The sequence below is a fragment of the Protopterus annectens genome, chromosome 10.part0, assembly GCF_019279795.1.
Source record: "Protopterus annectens isolate FY-2018-M chromosome 10.part0, PAN1.0, whole genome shotgun sequence".
In the NCBI taxonomy this organism is placed as follows: domain Eukaryota; kingdom Metazoa; phylum Chordata; order Ceratodontiformes; family Protopteridae; genus Protopterus; species Protopterus annectens.
The window spans coordinates 1081589697-1081608765 of record NC_056744.1 but is presented as its reverse complement, the minus strand read 5'-3'; positions in this window follow the sequence as shown (position 1 = coordinate 1081608765).

Below are 19069 nucleotides of genomic sequence, written 5' to 3'. Positions count from 1 at the left end.
CCTACTGACTTTCAAGAAGCGTCTCTGCTGTAGCCTAGTGTTGCTATGTTCTCTTTCAAACATAATATACATATGTACACAAATGTAAATATTGACAGCACACACACACACACACACACACACACACACACACACACACACACACACACACACACACACACACACACACACACACACACACACACACAGTTCCTGAAGCCTATGATTTTTGTAGCTGACAGTGTACCTTTTCAAATTATTTCAGCTGGCTGGTTGGAATGATACAAAATGCAGCATTGTATTCAATAATGGATAAGCTCAGTGACATACAAAGTAATACGTACAATGAACTTCCTGGTTTAAATAGACATACTGTTTAAAGTTAGATGAGCCATAATTTTTTTTCTGAGTTTGGGAGCTACACACTAGGTACAAGTTTTAATTATTGCTAACCTCAGATCTTATAGTTGCAAGTTTTGCACTTTTTTGACATGTCTCATGAAGCAACATTTATTGACATTAAATATGGGGTCATTACCAATGCACCTGGCGTGCATATTATATATTCTGTCTTGGAGAATCTCAGCATTATTTAAGTGATTATGTCACCTAGTCAAAGGATAGTTCAAAAAGAAGTTGCTCCAGGGAAGAAACTTATGGATAAATGACTGATCACCCCTACAGTCACCCCTGTTATTAGAATAGACAGTTAATCAGCTCACCTGTGTATCCTGCTTCTTAAGCAGAGTTTTACCTGTTGAAGTACATACTCACGGACGTTCAGTGCTTTTAATTCATCATCATGATTCCATATTATGATCCCACATACCTCTGCTATCACAGTGTACCTACACAGTAACTGGAGTGTTTTTGTACCTCGTAGTCTCATTCCTGTAAGCATATCATTGCTGTGTACACAATTCATCACCTTGCTGCTGCATATACATTATATACAATATCACAAATGCTATATGTGTGGCCATACTGCCATGTCACAAATTGATAGACAGATACCTGCTTCCCTTGCATTCAGACATTTGCCCTGCACACCTACATCCTGCTGTCCTTTGACAAAGTATTTCACACTGTAATGCACAGCTTTGTTTAGGTATGATGATGGCTTCTACATTTTTTCCTCCAGTGTTTCATAGATCTTTTTTTTATTTTTATTCTCTACACCTGCCAAATACATTTTTGTTTATCTTTACAGTAAATCTTGTTTTTTTCTTGGTATTCTACTCTTACTGAAGATGAATCATTCTTGACTACTTCATTTTCACAGGCAAACAGATTAACCATGTTCTCTGTTCCTCCCTAAATAAACTGCATTCAAATTCAGCAAACAGAACCTGCATCTCCCTGAGACCTGCAACTTCATAATGGCTATATTTTTCTGTAGACTTTAATTACCATCCATTATTTTCTGGCAGTCTGGTTATCTGTCTACCCTGCCATCTTAGGTTTCAAGTTCTTGGATCTCATCTTGTCCATTAACCTTCTACATGTTTCAGTATGACAGGCCTACCTGAAGTACAAGTGTTCCACATTGACATGTTTTCCTCACAAATGTGCATGTGTGTGTGTGTGTGTGTGTGACCTGCAACTTCATAATGGCTATATTTTTCTGTAGACTTTAATTACCATCCATTATTTTCTGGCAGTCTGGTTATCTGTCTACCCTGCCATCTTAGGTTTCAAGTTCTTGGATCTCATCTTGTCCATTAACCTTCTACATGTTTCAGTATGACAGGCCTACCTGAAGTATAAGTGTTCCACATTGACATGTTTTCCTCACAAATGTGCATGTGTGTGTGTGTGTGTGTGTGTGTGTGTGTGTGTGTGTGTGTGTGTGTGTGTGTGTGTGAATATATCTTAAGTATCCTATAAGGCTATGGTGCATACAGGACATCACATGATGCTGTCTTGCTTCTTCATTTGCTCCTTGTCAGTAAGGAGAGTGGTTGTTTATTATTTTTCCTTTGATCTCTAGGTCTGACCATCAAGCTGTCAAGCATATAATCCAGCCTTCCATGTCCTGCATGATCTGGGTCCTGTTTACTTGAAACAGCTGCTGAATATCTATATCCCTCTAAGGCAGCTCAGATCATCGGGTGAGGAGTTTCTGGCTTTTTCATGGCTAATTTGGAGACAGCTGACAGGATATTTCCTCCAGTTCTTTAGAATCAGCTATACTCCTTGATTTGGGTATAGAAGTCAGAAGTCTCCTTTAGGAGGCTCCTGAGATATCATTTTTTAGAAGAGTCTTCTGAGACTTCTGCAGGGACATTCATTCTACTTTTAGAACTTTTAATTTTAATTGCGGTTTGGTTGAATTTTATTTACTGATATTGCTAATTTTAGTAATCTGTAGATAAATTTAAGTTTTAGAGTGTGCATTGCCTATGTTAAATAAAATGCATATAAGTAAGCATTTAATACTTTAAGTAAATAAGCAAATAAATTAAAAAATATAAACAAAAAAATATAAACTCTCATATATATATATATATATATATATATATATATATATATATAAAAAATATATAAACTCTCTTATATATATATATATATATATATATATATATATATATATATAGAACCACTACTAAATCCCAAAAACCCAAACTACCGACACCCAAAATCTCAAGACCAAATACCCGAAACACTAAAATACTGAAACGTCAAAACCACAAAATTCAAACTACCGAAAACTAAACTCAACATACACCACACACATACACATACCCACACCTTCGCCAGAACACAAACACACAAACCTAAACTACAGACAAGCAGGGGGGCAAGCCCCCCTGTGCCCCCCACACCCTCCTACTTAAATATTCTAACTCCAAGGTCACACTACACACACAAACACACGAAACACCACCACACACCTACATTCCCCTCGCGCACACACACATCACAGTCACAACACACACTTACACACTAAACCCCTAACCAACACATTTAAACATCGATACTTACCTGACCTTCCACCATACCGCAACACCAGAAGCACAAATGTCAAACCCCCAATGATCGGGATTTTGAAATTTGCGCTTCTAGTCTTTCGGTAATAAGGGGTTTCGGCTATATAGTCTCTGAAGCTTGAAATTCGGTATTTCAAACTTATTATGTAGTGATCCCATATATATATATATATATATATATATATATATATATATATATATATATATATATATATATATATATGTTTTAATGTTACCTCCCTTATTATACCTATAGCCATCTTCCATTATCACGATAACAGAAAATAAGTGGCTGTGTCGTCTTTTACTCCTCTGTCTCCTCCCAACCCATTTTATGTATCTTATTTTGGTTTCTACAAGCTTCTTATTATTGCCACATGCCTGTTGTCTTTCCTGCTTGTCCAGTTTTGTAGTTTGTATGCTGCCCTCAGATGTATCTACAGTCCAATTACCATGCACACATATTCTTAGTCATCCAAATCATTCAATTCACAATGTAATGTCAGTTAGATCTGGACCTCCTCACAGATGCCATAGTTCTAATGGCGATATGCCTCCATGATTATGGCTCGGCTCCATCACTGGGGATATGTCTTCATCATAGGCAAAAGCCCCTCCCACCAAGAGAGGGAAAGCTGGCAAAGCTACTCTTTCCCACCCCTTTCTCCCTGATTCTTCCAGAGCCAGAGATGCTAGTCAACCTCAGGCTGTCTTGACCATAGTTAAGGTTCAAATTCTCTACACCATGGAGACGGTTACTAAATAAAGATATATTTTTTAATTTGTTTATGCTTTTGTTACCAGGTAAATGGACTGGCCAGTAACCCTTTTCAGATATGACCTGGGCCAGAAGACAAGTTCTATATACTTTGACACATGCATAGTTTTTCACATGTATTAGAGCATACTTTGTTATTTGGTTTACAGTCTACTTTATCAAATCAGCTAATATTTACTAAGTGAATTGCTGTGTTTTTTTGGAAGTGTATGTTGAATGTCAGAATTGTCAATATTAGGAGCATTAACTTTTCATTTGGTGCGTAAGGTTTGCTTGTGTGCATGTAAGAGGTGTTGTTTACTAATGTCAAAATGTTTGGATATTCTGAAAGTTTTGACATTAATTGTGTGGGTGTGAGCATGCACGTGATCACAGGTTAAGGTTAGAGTCAGGGCTAGGTATGGGAACAGATTTAGTGTTGTGCATGTATAGTTATGTGGTTTTGTGTGGGTGACTTGTGAAATGGTACAGTTTGGGAGAGGCTTTTTTGTAAGTTACTGAGTAGGGTTGAGGTTAGGGGCAGAAGCAAGGCTATGGTAAAGGTTAACTAATGTCATTAAGGTGGTAAACGGAGTTGGCACTAGGGGAAGAGAAGTATGGTGGTAGAACCTATTTATTATGAATTATTTTTATAATTACATAGAACTATTCATGTGTTTATATCCACAAGTCTTTGTATGAGGCCAGTGAAGATCACTGTGGGGGGAGGCATAATAATCTAGTGGTTGTTAATATTCAGAGTTAAGAAAAAAGGAGGTATTATGTTTTGGATGAAACAAGAGCTGGGGTGCATTTTTAAGGTGAGCTTGTAACTGTTTTCTAAACTATGTATAAAGTTTGTTTTTGAGGATGACTCAGAGAAGATGGTTCCAGTTAGCCGGGCATATTTTGGGAAAAACGTTTTTCTTTATTGCCTTTTCTAACTTTGGCCTTTTATAAGATAAGGGTGCTGAACTGTCCTGTCTGAGGTTGTAATGGGAGGATTTCAGTTTAAACTTATTTTTAAATGCATGACAGTAGTTAGAGTTTAGCAGTTTGAAAGTTAAAGTTGCAAAAAAGATACATGCTGTGGCTAGATCAGGGAGCCAAATGGCTTTTTTGCTGTGTGGTCCAGTGGTGTTCTATAAATTGCACTAGTGCTACATACTCTGCCAAGAATTTAAAGTGGTTATGGACAAGGCACATGCTACGGCTAGTAATTTATGTATGTTTGTGGTGAAAGGTGGTTATTTACAAGTTGCAGGCTTTTAGATATGTTTATATTGTTTGTAAAGTGCTCCACTTAGGTTTGAAAATTAAAACAAAGGTCCATTGTAAGGCACACATTTATTTTCTGTTATGTAAGGGTGGTATTAATTTCAATCTCTGATGTTCTGAAAAGTATAGTGGAAATTTTATTTACGTTAAACTGTAGCCCATTTGTGCATAGTCACGTGGATAGTTTGTTGAAATACTTTTGTTATTCAGCTCAGTAGGAGGGGCTGGCATGGTGAAGTATAACAGTGTCAGCATACAATGTAATACTGTCGGGTGGTATATTTTTTGGTAATATTATTGGTAAACAAAGAGGAGAGTATGGAGCCTAAGACTGATCCCTATGTGAAGTCTGATTTAAAGGTGCCTGTGATTAGGTATTATTTTTCATCATCCATGTAGAATGTTTATTAAGGAAGTAGCTCTAGAAGCAACTTGTAGTTTTTGCAGAAACCTTGATTTTGACTTTCATCGACAACAGTGAGTAGTCTATAGTTCTGAAAGCACTTTTTTGGTCTACAAATATTCTTGTTTGTTTATATAGTATTTTTTAAATGATGATGATAGTGTAAAAATTTGAAACTTGTCTGCAATTATTGGGCAAAGATAGGGATGAGATATTTGGTTAGGGTTAATAGACCCATATTGAGATGCAGTGGGACAGTACCTGAGGCCAGAAATAGACTAACATTGTTAGCTAGAGGCTTTGCTGTTTGCTCTGCAGCTAATCAGAGGAAAGATGGGTGTACAGCATTAGGGTAGGGATTTTGCTTTCTTTCTAATTTCTGAGGCATTTTAAATGATTGTAGCTGAGACTGCACTCAGTTAAAAAGGGGGAATTAAATTATTGCTCTTTAAGGAGGATGTGATGAGGGGGGCTACTGTTGGGCTGCAGAGTGGAAGGGAGGATGGGGAAAGCGGTGGCTATTACTTGCAACAGTTTAGTGTATATTTGTGGAGGTGTTGCTAATATATTTGGCTAAGTCCTTACAGTTTGCTTTATTTAAATTGTTATTGATGTGTTACTTTGTTTGGATTTTATGTTGGAGATTTCTTTTATTGTCTTCAAAAACTGCTTGGTTGTGAAAATAACATGGATTGCTTATTTATCAAATAACCAGATTCTCCTACTTTATTGTTAGTTCATATTGCATCCTGAGCTCTAAGTATTTGAGTTTGTGAGTGCTGGCGTGGGTGGCCCAGACTGTACTTCAAGTATAGTCTCTCAAAAAAAACTATCTGTGAGCTGTACAAGTGAACACTTTAAAGCTTGCATTTAACAGGAGTTATTTTTTTAGGAGGGAATTTACCTCTGAGAGCTTTGGTTGCACAACTTCCCATTATTAATATGTAGGAGCAGATAGATGATAAAGATGGAAGAACAGTTCTCCTTTGTCTGTGGTTTGATTAATGTGGTTTCTAGTAAAGCTAAGTTCCTAGGGTATTTTGTGTAATATAAATGCACCTGTTGTGGTACAATTGGAGGGACATAAGCTCTAGTTTATCAAGCCAACTTTATTAAGATAAAGGAACTGGCGGTAAAAAGCCTAAAGAATAAACAAAGAAGTAGTCAGATCCAGTGGCACAGAAGTGTAAAGTCCTGACTATGGCCCAGATGATCTGAGTTCAGTTAAAGGCTTTGCACTTGACAGAGTTGCAGGGTATATTAGCTAATTGGCATGCCCATCCTGGGGGAAGGAAGAAGTTGAACAGAATATATACTGGGGGTGGGCTTTTGACCTACCAAGATCCATCTGGTAATAGTCATCATTAAGGAGTGCATGTGAGCATACACAAAGATGGGGATGGTTCTGTGGGCCCCCCCCTGGTGATTCAGGGAACTCATCCTCTCATCCAGGGCATGAGGTTAGGAATTTGAAATGCTCTCACTTGCAGGATGCTGATGAGGACAGAAACAACCCTCATGGCTGTCTGAATGCTGTCACTCCTTTCTTGGTTCTGGGGACTACCCCATCATAGATGAATAAATGGGTTGAAGTTCATTTGGAAGAAAACTGAGGACTGAGAGCCATAGAAGCAAAAGGAATATAGAAAAAAAAAATAAACAAAGAACTAGCACTTACAGTGGTAATAAGTATGCATAAGCTGTTGAAGGCATTGTATTTATTAGTATGTAATACAGTAAGGAGGCAGCACAAATATTCTTATGCTGTACAGAGCTAGAACTGTGATGGCCTTTGTTTGTACAAGTTTATGTTGTGAATCACTGAAAAAGGCATGTGCAAGCCTGCTGGCACTGTGAAAACTTGTTAAAAGGAGAACAAATGTATGGTGCCCATGTAGTCCATCTAGCAGCAACACACATGTTCATTAGCCCCTGAAGTACCAAGTATTTCAGTAGCTGTGTATAACTTCTGCTTTTATGTAATTAGATCAGTTTGTATTCAATATGTAGTACTCAATATATACAATTATTTTTATTCGTCGACAAATTTTATTAAAATTTTACACCTAACCAATAACAAACAATATGACTATTTATAAGACAGTTATAACAAGTCATACAGATTTAATAATTATTGATATTAAAACAATCAATATTTTTGTAATAAGTCTAGTTTTAACCAATAATTATAACTAAAAGTAATTTTATTGTTTTCATCTTAATAGGTTTCTGGCTTTTCTATAGCTCATTTGGAGACATCTGGCAGGATCCCCCCCCCCCCACTTCTTTGGAATCATCTGTCTTCCTTGATTTGGGCATGGAAGTTAGAGGTCTCTTTTAGAAAGCCCCTGAAATACCATTTTTAGGAGAGTCTATTAAAGTCTCAGCTGGGCCATTCATTTTACTTTTAGAACTTAGAATTTTAATTGGGGGTCTTGTTGAATTTTATTTGTTGATATTGCCATGCTAATATGAGTGATCTGTAGATACATTTAAGTTTTAGAGTGTGTATTGCCTATGTTAAGTGAAGTATATAGGAGCAAGCATTTAAATATTTTTAAATAAACAAGCAAATAAATTGCAAATATAAATGAATGCTATATTATACCTGTAACCATATTTACTTAGTTCTCTGTCTCCTTCCAACTCATTTTACATATCTTATTTTGGCTTCTACATTCTTCCTATTATATATGCCTGTTGCCTTTCCTGCTTGACCATCTCCACAGTCTCTATGCTGTCAACAGCACTATGTACAGGTCCGATGAGGAATAAGTAACATAAAATTAATTGGTAGAGCTACCTGAATCTACTTACATAATATTTATAGCAAGCAACCATTATATAGCAAAGAAAGATAACAGCTCTTTTTATCAAATCTGTTATTCTTTATCATATAACATTTATTTCAGATGTAATTAATACTGAAGGCAACCAAGCAACTGATGGTAACCTTAACAGACCACATTGACTCATTCTGCATGCTGGTGTCTTTGTTAGCAGTCCCTTTATACAAAATATGCACCCCTCCCCCATTGTTGAATTTAAGCCACAAAACACTGATTTGCTGTTCAGTGGTGGGAGGTTGGCGTAATGGTTAGGGTGTTTACCTTACAAACACAAGGTGCAGGGTTTGATTCTCATATTGGGTAATTGGCTAGGCCTTAACATGGCTGAGAAGGGCAGTTAGTCTAGTACTAATCTATGAAAATATGAACCAGATGACCTAGCTACAGCAGTCCATAGCTATCCAGCCAGCTGTAATGATTGTATTTTAAATCCTGATATCTATTAGTACTATCTATAAATATCTTGCCATTTACCAGAACAGTCTGGTTGAAGTTTAAAATTGGGGATCTATAAGTTCAAACTCTGCATATGCCCATGGTGTCAACATTCATAAGATATGCTTGAAAGAAAACAGGCTAAAATAGAATGTGTTTGTTTCTAAAAGTAAAAGAGCAAGTAATAATATTTAAAAATCATGTGGTGACACATTTCATGGTGCAGAAAGAAGAATGCATTATGCTAAATATGTACCATAATGGCAGGAGCTTTCTCTTATTAATTCAGATACAGCAACACTGCTTATCATACCTCTCAACCTCTTAGCACAAGAAATCTGGACAAAGCTTTAAATAATAGGGGAACAAGGCCCAAAAATAGGGACACATTTTAACTATTGTTCTAATAAGCTTAGAAAGTTGTTAGAACAACAGGTTTTGTTTTAGCATGCATTTCCTGAATGGATATAAAGTCGGAAATTCAAGTCTTCTTCTTCTTTCGGCTGCTCCCGTCAGGGGTCGCCACAGCAGATCAACTGTTTCCATTTCTTCCTGTCTTCTGCATCTTGCTCTGTCACACCAGTTACCTGCATGTACTCTCTCACCACATCCATAAACCTTATCTTAGGCCTTCCTCTTTTCCTGTTACCTGGCAGCTTCATCCTTAGCATCTTTTCCCCAATATACTCTGCATCCCTCCTCAGCACATGTCCAAACCAATGTAATCTTGCCTCTCTGGCTTTGTCTCCAAACCTTCCAACCTGGGCTGACCCTCTAATATACTTAATCCTAATCCTGTCCATCCTCGTCACACCCAGTGCAAATCTTAACATCTTCAACTCTGCCACGTCAAGCTCTGACTCCTGCCTTTTTGTCAATGCCACTGCCTCCAACCCATATAACATAGCTGGTCTCACTACCCTCTTGCAGACCTTCCCTTTCACTCTTACTGGTACTCGTCTGTCACAAATCACTCCTGACACTCTTCTCCACCCACTCCATCCTGCCTGTACTCTCTTCTTCACCTCTCTTCCACACTCACCATTTCTCTGAACTGTTGATCCCAAGTATTTAAACTCATCCACCTTTGCCACCTCTACCCCCTGCATACTCACAATTCCTCTATCCTCCCTCTAATTCACACACATATATTCTGTCTTAGTCCTGCTGACCTTCATTCCTCTTCTCTCTAGAGCATATCTCCACCTCTCCAGGATCTCCTCCACCTGTTCCCTACTCTCACTACAGATCACAATGTCATCTGCAAACATCATAGTCCACGAGGACTCCTGTCTGATCTCGTCTGTCAACCTGTCCATCACCATTACAAATAAGAAAGGGCTCACAGCTGAACCTTGAAGTAATCCCTCCTCCACCTTAAATGCATCCATCACTCCCACCGCAGACCTCACCGCTGTCACACTACCCTCGTACATATCCTGTACCACTCTTACATACTTCTCTGACACTCCCGACTTCCTCATACAATACCACAACTCCTCTCTAGGCACCCTGTCATATGCTTTCTCTAAATCCACAAAGACACAATGCAACTCCTTCTGACATTCTCTGTACTTCTCCATCAACACTCTCAAAGCAAATATCGCATCTGTAGTGCTCTTTCCTGGCATGAAACCATACTGCTGATCACTAATCATCACCTCCCTTCTTAACCTAGCTTCCACTACTCTTTCCCATAACTTCATGCTGTGACTGATCAATTTAATCCCTCTGTAGTTACTACAGCTCTGCACATCACCCTTATTCTTAAAAATCGGTACCAAAACACTTTTTCTCCATTCCTCAGGCATCCTCTCACTTTCCAAGATTTCATTAAACAATCTAGTTAAAAACTCCACTGCCATTTCACCTAAACACCTCCATGCTTCCACAGGTATGTCATCTGGACCAACAGCCTTTCCGTTCTTCATTCTCTTCATAGCTATCCTTACTTCCTCCTTGCTAATCCACTGCACTTCATGATTCACTATCCGCACATCATCCAACCTTCTCTCCCTCTCATTCTCTTCATTCATCAGCCCCTCAAAATACTCTTTCCATCTGCTCAACACACTCTCCTCGCTTGTGAGTACGTTTCCCTCATTATCCTTTATCACCCTTGCCTGCTGCACATCTTTACTAGCTCGATCCCTCTGTCTAGCCAATCGGTACAGGTCCTTTTCTCCCTCCTTAGTGTCCAACCTTTTATACAACTCATCATACGCCTTATCCTTAGCCTTCGTCACCTCTCTCTTTGCCATGCACCTTATCTCCTTATACTCTTGTCTACTTTCTTCATCTCTCTGACAATCACACTTCTTCTTCGCCAACCTCTTTCTCTGTATACTCTCCTGTACTTCTTCATTCCACCACCAGGTCTCCTTGTCCTCCTTCCTCTTTCCAGATGTCACACCAAGCACCTTTCTAGCCATTTCTCTTTCTAGCTCTGCTGTAGTTACCCAGCTATTCAGTAACTCTTCACTGCCACCCAGTGCCTGTCTTAACTCTCCCCTGAACATCATCTCACAATTACCATTTTTCAATCTCCACCATTTGATCCTTGGTGCTGCCCTCACACTCATCCTCCTCTTCTTGATCACCAATGTCATCCTACAAACCACCATCCTATGCTGCCTAACTACACTTTCCCCTGCCATCACTTTACAGTCTCCAATCTCCTTCAGACCGGCCCTTCTACATAAGATATAATCCACCTGTGTGCATCTTCCTCCACTCTTGTATGTCACCCTATGCTCCTCCCTCTTGTTAAAATACGTATTCAACACAGCCATATCCATCCTTTTCACAAAATCCACTACCATCTGACTGTCTGCATTCCTTTGCTTAACACCATACCTACCCATCACTTCCTCATCCCCTCTGTTCCCTTCACCAACATGCCCATTGAAATCTGCTCCAATCACCAGTCTCTCACCCTTGGGTACAGTCATCACCACTTCATCCAACTTACTCCAAAATTTTTCTTTCTCATCCATCGCACACCCAACTTGTGGAGCATATGCACTAACAACATTCATCATTACACCATCAATTTCCAGCTTCATAAACATCACTCTATCCGACACTCTTTTCACCTCCAAAACACTCTTAGCATACTGTTCCTTCAGGATAATGCCTACACCATTTCTTCTCCCATCCACACCATGATAAAACAATGTGAACCCACCTCCGATACACCTAGCCTTGCTCCCCTTCCATCTGGTCTCTTGCACACACAATATACCAATCTTCCTTCGGTCCATCATATCAGCTAGCTCTCTCCCTATACCAGTCATACTGCCAACATTCAAAGTTCCGACCCTCACTATCACAGTCCTAGCCTTTACGTGCCTTCGGCCATGCCTTTCGCCTCTTGTCCTCCTTCGGCCAACAGTAGCCCAATTTCCGCCAGCACCCTGTTGGCCAACAGTACTGGTGGCAGTCGTTGTTAACCCGGGCCTCGAGCGATCAAGTATGGGTCATTATTTAGTGACTTCAGTCCTCAGTGATTTACCAGAAAATTACAAATTTTATGACGGACAGACCAAAAATGTGAGGTAAAAATCTGGACATTCTGCAAAAATCTGGACAGATGAGAGATATGCTGCTTATGTACTTAGGCTATGATGTAATAACTGAGTTTAAACAGAGATTACAGAATATGGTGTCACTTCTATGCCTATAAAGATCACAGGCTATCAACTCTAGCCAAGTGAAGGGGCTTACACACTTCAATTTTGACACAATGACATTGTAATGTAGACTGAGTCAAGGCAACAGACTACATATCAGACTACTCCCACTAATGTTATCTCTTAAATAAATATCCTCATTATTCACGTGTTGCTATATGTGACTTCCCATGTATTTTAAAAGAAAATCTTTTTTATACACACATGATATCAAAACCATCTGTGTCATGTGATGTACGTTTATATCAATTGCAGTTTAAAACACACATTTTCAACACCATTAGCTATCTACAGTCACTGACTCTTTAAGAGTTGAGGACAAAAAAAAATGTAAACTCTACATGCTTTGCTATAACTATGAAATAACTGGCTGTAGTCACTATTGCAAACAGCTGTGAATGCATACTGGCATTCATTTAAGAACCCACAATATCACCTGTCTTCTTAAAATAATGATGGTACTGCACTCTCGCCATATTGGCAACTGCTAATTATGCCCCCCAAATAACATGCACCTGGGGCAGCTGCCATCAGCATCCCATCATAGTTGTGTAATATCTTGAATAGTTGCTCATCATATCAATTAAAATTACTTTCTTTCTGATCCCAAACTACTATTTTGACCAGACAGTAGATATGATTCAGTCAGCTAGGAGTTCTGTAGTGCTTTATCATGAAATGCAGCAGCAGACGTCTGATGCAATTCAGTTTTCATCATTTAATCAGTGTCCTTTGTGGACACTTACAACAACTTTTCAGACCCAGGTTTAGACAATAAGTTATCACTAAGGTATTTTACACTACTTTGATTAGCAGTAGGCTGCATACACAATGAAAATGAAATGTCTTCTCTTACTTTTGGTAATTTCCATAGGTGTTTGTGATTCTGTCTTTAAACTCTGCTCTCCTGGCCTTAAATCAGATAGGATTTTGGTTAATTTTTCTCACTTAGTATTATGCCTTGCATTGTACTTTTTTTGCCAAAATCTTGATTTTGTACTTTCACTTTCATGCACCCCCTCTTTCTCCTTTTTTGTACAACAGCCAGATTTCTCGCTGATCTATCAAAACAGTACTTCCATCTCCTTTGTCTTTCTTGAAGCAACTCTGTTGATGATTACTGGAACTAGTGATGAAAATGAAGTTTTTACTATAAGCATCTACAAGTATCATGATTTATTATTGTTTCTTTTTGGCTTTGATTTCTAAACAAACTGCTTACGTTATAATCTCAAATAATCTAATCTATATGTCAGACATACCTGAGCAATATAAAAAAAATCACAAGCTCTTGTTTGTAATTAGTCATGTTTGGATTCGAATAATCAATTCTACTGTGCATATTTCTTCACAAAAATGGAGGAATAATAACTGTTTTCTTTAAATAGTAGGTCTTGAAGACAAGGGCACATCATTGTATGGAAAATAAGCTGTTAAACTGATATCATAGGATGATGTAATTTAGCACTACCAGGCCATCTTGACATAATGATGCCATGCAGTAAATGGAATTCATAGTCATCTTTTGTATATTTTGAGTTCTTGCAGCTTCTTGATAGTCATTGGCAATTGTTAAACAACCTGCAACACCTTTAGGTCTATCTTAAGCAAATCTGCCCACTCCTGAAGATACACCTTACTCAATGTATCAGCTTATATATACTAGTTTAGCATATTTGTACTGAACTTGCAGGACAGAGTCCAGCAATGATAGCAGCATTCCCTGGAACTTTGCAAGTGCTCTAAGTAACATTTTTTAATATACTATACAGTGGTTTACGATCTAATTCCACTATTATTATTCTACAATAGAGATAGTCATCAAAATGTTGACAACCAGACACTAAGGCTAACATCTCCTTCCTGATGTGAGCATAATGTTGAGAATCTGTCAAGGCCTTTGATCTATAAACTATAGGCCTACTTCCCTGGAACAAAACTGCACCAATCTCTTTTTGGTTTACATCTAAAGACAATGTCTTTTGGTTTTGAAATGTCATATAACTTGATTGTAGGCACTGCTCTGACTAGATACTCTAACATAGCAACATTACTTTCCTGTCCACTGGACCAAAACCATGCTACATCATTTTCTAGATGTTATAACTGTCACTGTACCACATGGTGTAAATATTAAGTTTACAGACAAATTGTATCATTTGAAATGCAAAATATATGATTTATCATGACACTTTGCATGTTTCTAATTGCTTTTACTTTATCAGGATAAGGCGTAATCCATTCTGATGACAATGTATGACCACACATTTGAGTGAGGTTATAAAGATTCAGTATTTGCTATTGCTCACCTTTTAGCTTTTCTGCCATAGTCTGTCTAGTAGTTTTGCTAGACAATGGATATGTACCTACTTTGAGGCACATTAGACTAAGATATCATTAATGGTATTAACTACACCATCTAGCCTTTCAACTGTATTAGCTATAGCACTCTAGAATATTTCTATAGATTATGGGATTCCAAATAGAGACATCAAAAATCTGCACAGAAATGTATTGAGTGTGTACAGTTTGGAGCTAGCTTTGCTAGCTTGACTTGTCAGTCTACTTGGTAAACAGTAAGCACAGAGAAGCACCTATCATTAGATGTTGCTACAGATATTTCTGTTATCCGAAGTGGATCATGCTCCCTTCTGACCTACTCATTTAAATATCCCCCTCTCTCCTTAAATAATCATATCTTATTCTGCTTACTGGTTACCCAAACATTCACTTCATTTTTTTTTTCACTGTGACTCACACAGCTTTCTTGTAAAGTAATTTTGACTCAATTTTAGCTCTGAATGCAGCAGAAGCTATTCTTGTAACATAAATTATGAGCATTTCCCCATTGGAAATCTTAATATGTTATACACATTCACACCACATGATTTTCTCTTATGGGTTTTCTATTTCATGCTTTAATTATATATATATATATATATATATATATATATATATATATATATATATATATATATAGTAATGTCCAAGGAAACATTGGAGGCAGCAAATATAAAATAGTGCACATTTTATTATATATGTTAAAATAGTTCTCATGGCTTCTAAAATAAGCAGAAACAGTGCCTACCAGGATTTCTCCATCACATATATACAAATTATTTGGCTAATTCAGCAAATGGCTTCACTTGAAAGAAAATTCCAAGGCTGCAGGCCTCTCTCAGGTCCAGATTCTATGACTGAGTGTTTGGTATCTCCACCTGGTACACCTCTGCAACAGGGCTTGACTCTGCCATTGTACTCTATACCTTCAGTGCCTTTAGGCAAGGTCCTGATTTCTTCCGCTTTGATGCTCTATTTGGGCAACTAACTTCCTGTTTTCTGCTTGCAGGCTAATTCTTTATATACCACAATAATTGTCAATTAGTGTCTTGCTAGCTAGCTAGGTAATACAGGCAGATTACTCAATACATACCTCTCAACTGTACAGATTTTCGCAGAATGTCAAGACTTTTTGCCATATATTTTTGGTACATTTTTCATAAAAGTGTGGTTTTCTGGCAAATTAGTGGCAAATCTTTAAAGACTGCAGTTAGAGAATAATGACAAATAGTTAAGTTTCCGACTTCATACCCTTCAGAAAATCCATGCTAATGTAAAACCTGTTATTCTATCAACTTTCTAAGTTTGTAAGAGCAAGATTTAAAACTTTTCCCTATTTTTGGGCCTTTGCCCCACTTTTATTTATGGCTTTGTCCAGATTTCTTGCTGTAAGAGGTTGAGAGGTATGCTGAATGATACTTTGGGAACTTATTATTCACATGATAATTTTAAAGGCACATATGCATTTTGTCAAACCAAAATGCTATGACCCCCTTCCCAGCACTGTGAACTGAAAGAGTTATAAGGAGATTGTCTACCACCACAGCTTGGTACTGCTGCCCATCTGCTTACTTAGCCACTGTAGAGTGGCATGGTCAGCTACTAAAGTGTAATGCCTGCCTAATAAATTGTACTTTAGGGCATAGAAAACCTTCCTTAGTGCTTGGCACTCTCTTTCAGTGAGTGAGTATCTAATTTCATACTGCTCGACTTACTGCTGATTCAGGGTAGCGGGTTCACCTCACCTTGAATGTTCTGGAATAACACTGCTCCTAAACTTACCACTGGTGTATTGGTACATAGTATAAATTATTTAGTAAAATCTGGACACACTAACATGGCTTCAGAACATTGGATAATTTTTAGTTCCTTAAATGTGTTGTCTGCTTCAAGAGACCATCACACCTTCATTGGAGTATTCTTGTTTGGGAATTTGTCAAAGGGCAAGCAGTAGTTGCGAATTTAGGTACAAACTTTCTGTAGTACCCAGCCAGTTCAATTAGAGGCTTCACCTGCTTTTCAGTGGAGGTTACAGACCAGTTTTTATGGTTCGTATTTTTTCAAGTTGTGCCTTTATCACTGCTCTTCTTATAAGGTATCCTAAGTAGGTGACTTCCACCATACTAAGTTTATTTCTCTTAGCTATTACAGCCAAGTGTGCCTGCCTTCTGGATTGCAGCACAGCCTAAACTTGTGATGAGACTCATAGCCCTTTGAATGACTGGACATATCATTCTAAGATGCAGCATAACAGGAGTGAGCCATCAGTATTATATCCATCAGCCTCTGAAAGGTAGCTGAAGCCACACATATACTTTATCCGGTCTAGAGCTGTCAAGTACATGTTTTTTTCTAGGTTCTCTGTCAACTCTGGGCAAGGAATAACTATCAAATGTTGATATCCTATTCAGTTTCGTAAAGACATTTGTGGGATCTAATACTTCCATCACATTTAGGAACTAGCGCTATTGGGCTGCTTTATTCACTTATCACTCTTAGCTTGAACATCTTTTGAACTTCTTCTCTTACTAACTTCTTCTGACTGGTACTCTGCAACTTCTGCTTCCAGTCATTGTCTCTTTGTTATCTTCTTTCACTTTAGTTTTCCCAGGCATGTCTGTAAACACGCCTTTATTTCTTAATATAAGGTATCTTACTTCCCATTTTCTGCACTTTTGACAAGGGTTCCTCTTTCAGATAGAGATTCTCAGCTCTAGTGTATGAATTTTACCTTTGCAAGCGCACCTCTGAGCATTCCAGTTCTTTCCATGTCTTCAGTACCTTAATATAATAGAATTCTTCTTTCTCTTACCTCACTGTCTAACATTATAATTCACTACAGTTATTATTTCTGTCACCTCAACTGGCCCTTGCCACTTAACCATGGAGGGTACTGACATTAATACTTTATGTTCTGGGTTTAATTCTCTGATTTGGGCATATATTTTTACAAATTTATTATTGCATCTCCTGGACTTTGGTTATGTGCTATTTTACTATGGACATAACCAGCTTCCATCTATCCAGCAAACTGACATAGTATGCTATCATACTTTTAAATGACATCTTCTTTTCTTCCCAGGTTTCCTTTGCAATGTCAAGCAGTCCTCTGGGATGCCTATCACATAGAAAGCTCAAATGGGGTAAATACAGATGAAGTTTATGGTACCTTTTGGACTGCATATATTAAATAGAGTAAAAACTGTTACCAGTTTTAATCATCTGCATCAGTAACAATCTAAGTATAAATTTCAGTGTTTTACTGAACTTTTTCTACTAATCTATCAGTTTGTGGTTGATAGGCTAATGTCTTCAACTGTTTGACACTAAAGCACTGACATAAAAATGATGCAGGAGTACCTTGGTCAGTAAGTATCTTTTTAAGGATACAAATTTGGAGAATAACATTACTAGTTTACATTATCTGTGAGCAATGGCATGACTTCTGGAACTTTTGTAGAATAGTCAATTGGTACTAATATGCACTAATACCCGATTGCTGGATTTTACTAGTAGCTCCATATTGCCCTTATCAATACATTAAAATAGCACCTTCATAATATACATTTGGGATCAACAGACTATATGGCCATGGTGGTGCATTGTCGCCTCACAGCAATAGACTCTCTAGTTCGATTCTCCGCTGGAGCACCTTCTGTGTGTAGTCTGCATGTCCTCCCTGTGGTCAAGACAACTTTAAAGACATGCAAGTAGGTGTGTGTGTTAGTGGGTGTGCCTTCTTTGAAGGTTGGGTGCTGGGCTGGCAACTCAACACCGTAAAAATCCACTGCCAATCATAAGTGGACTGGTGATCCTCTGTGGTGACCACTAACTAGGAAAAGCCGAAAGACATTACTAGACTCTTAAATCCAGACAGGGGTGCATTTTTCTGGCATTCTGGATAAGATGCACAGAAGTAGTCTATCTCTCATTATTCATGTCCAGTAAAAAGTCGAAACCCTTACTTTAGTTATGTCCATCTCCAGGTGACCTCCTAACAGGCAACTATTGTCTATCTTCATTATTAGTAACTATAAGGTTTTGGCACTAGTAAAAGAAGCTTAATTTCTTCTCTTTCTTTATGTACTGAACATCAAGAGGTCATCTTTTAACTGAAAATAGGAGTAACAAGTAATGGGGTACATTGTGTTTACTATCTTTTCCGTGGTTATAATCTCTACAACCATGGCTATATTCCCTCTTGCCCTTCTTAAAGTAACCTCTTCCCACTGTGGTTTTAAAATTAATGAGGCTCACCGCTAACTCTACCAACTCAAGGTGGGTTTCTGCAGAAATGTTTGTTGAGGTGGAAGGTTTAGCTTCCTCTCCCTGACACTGCAGTTTCT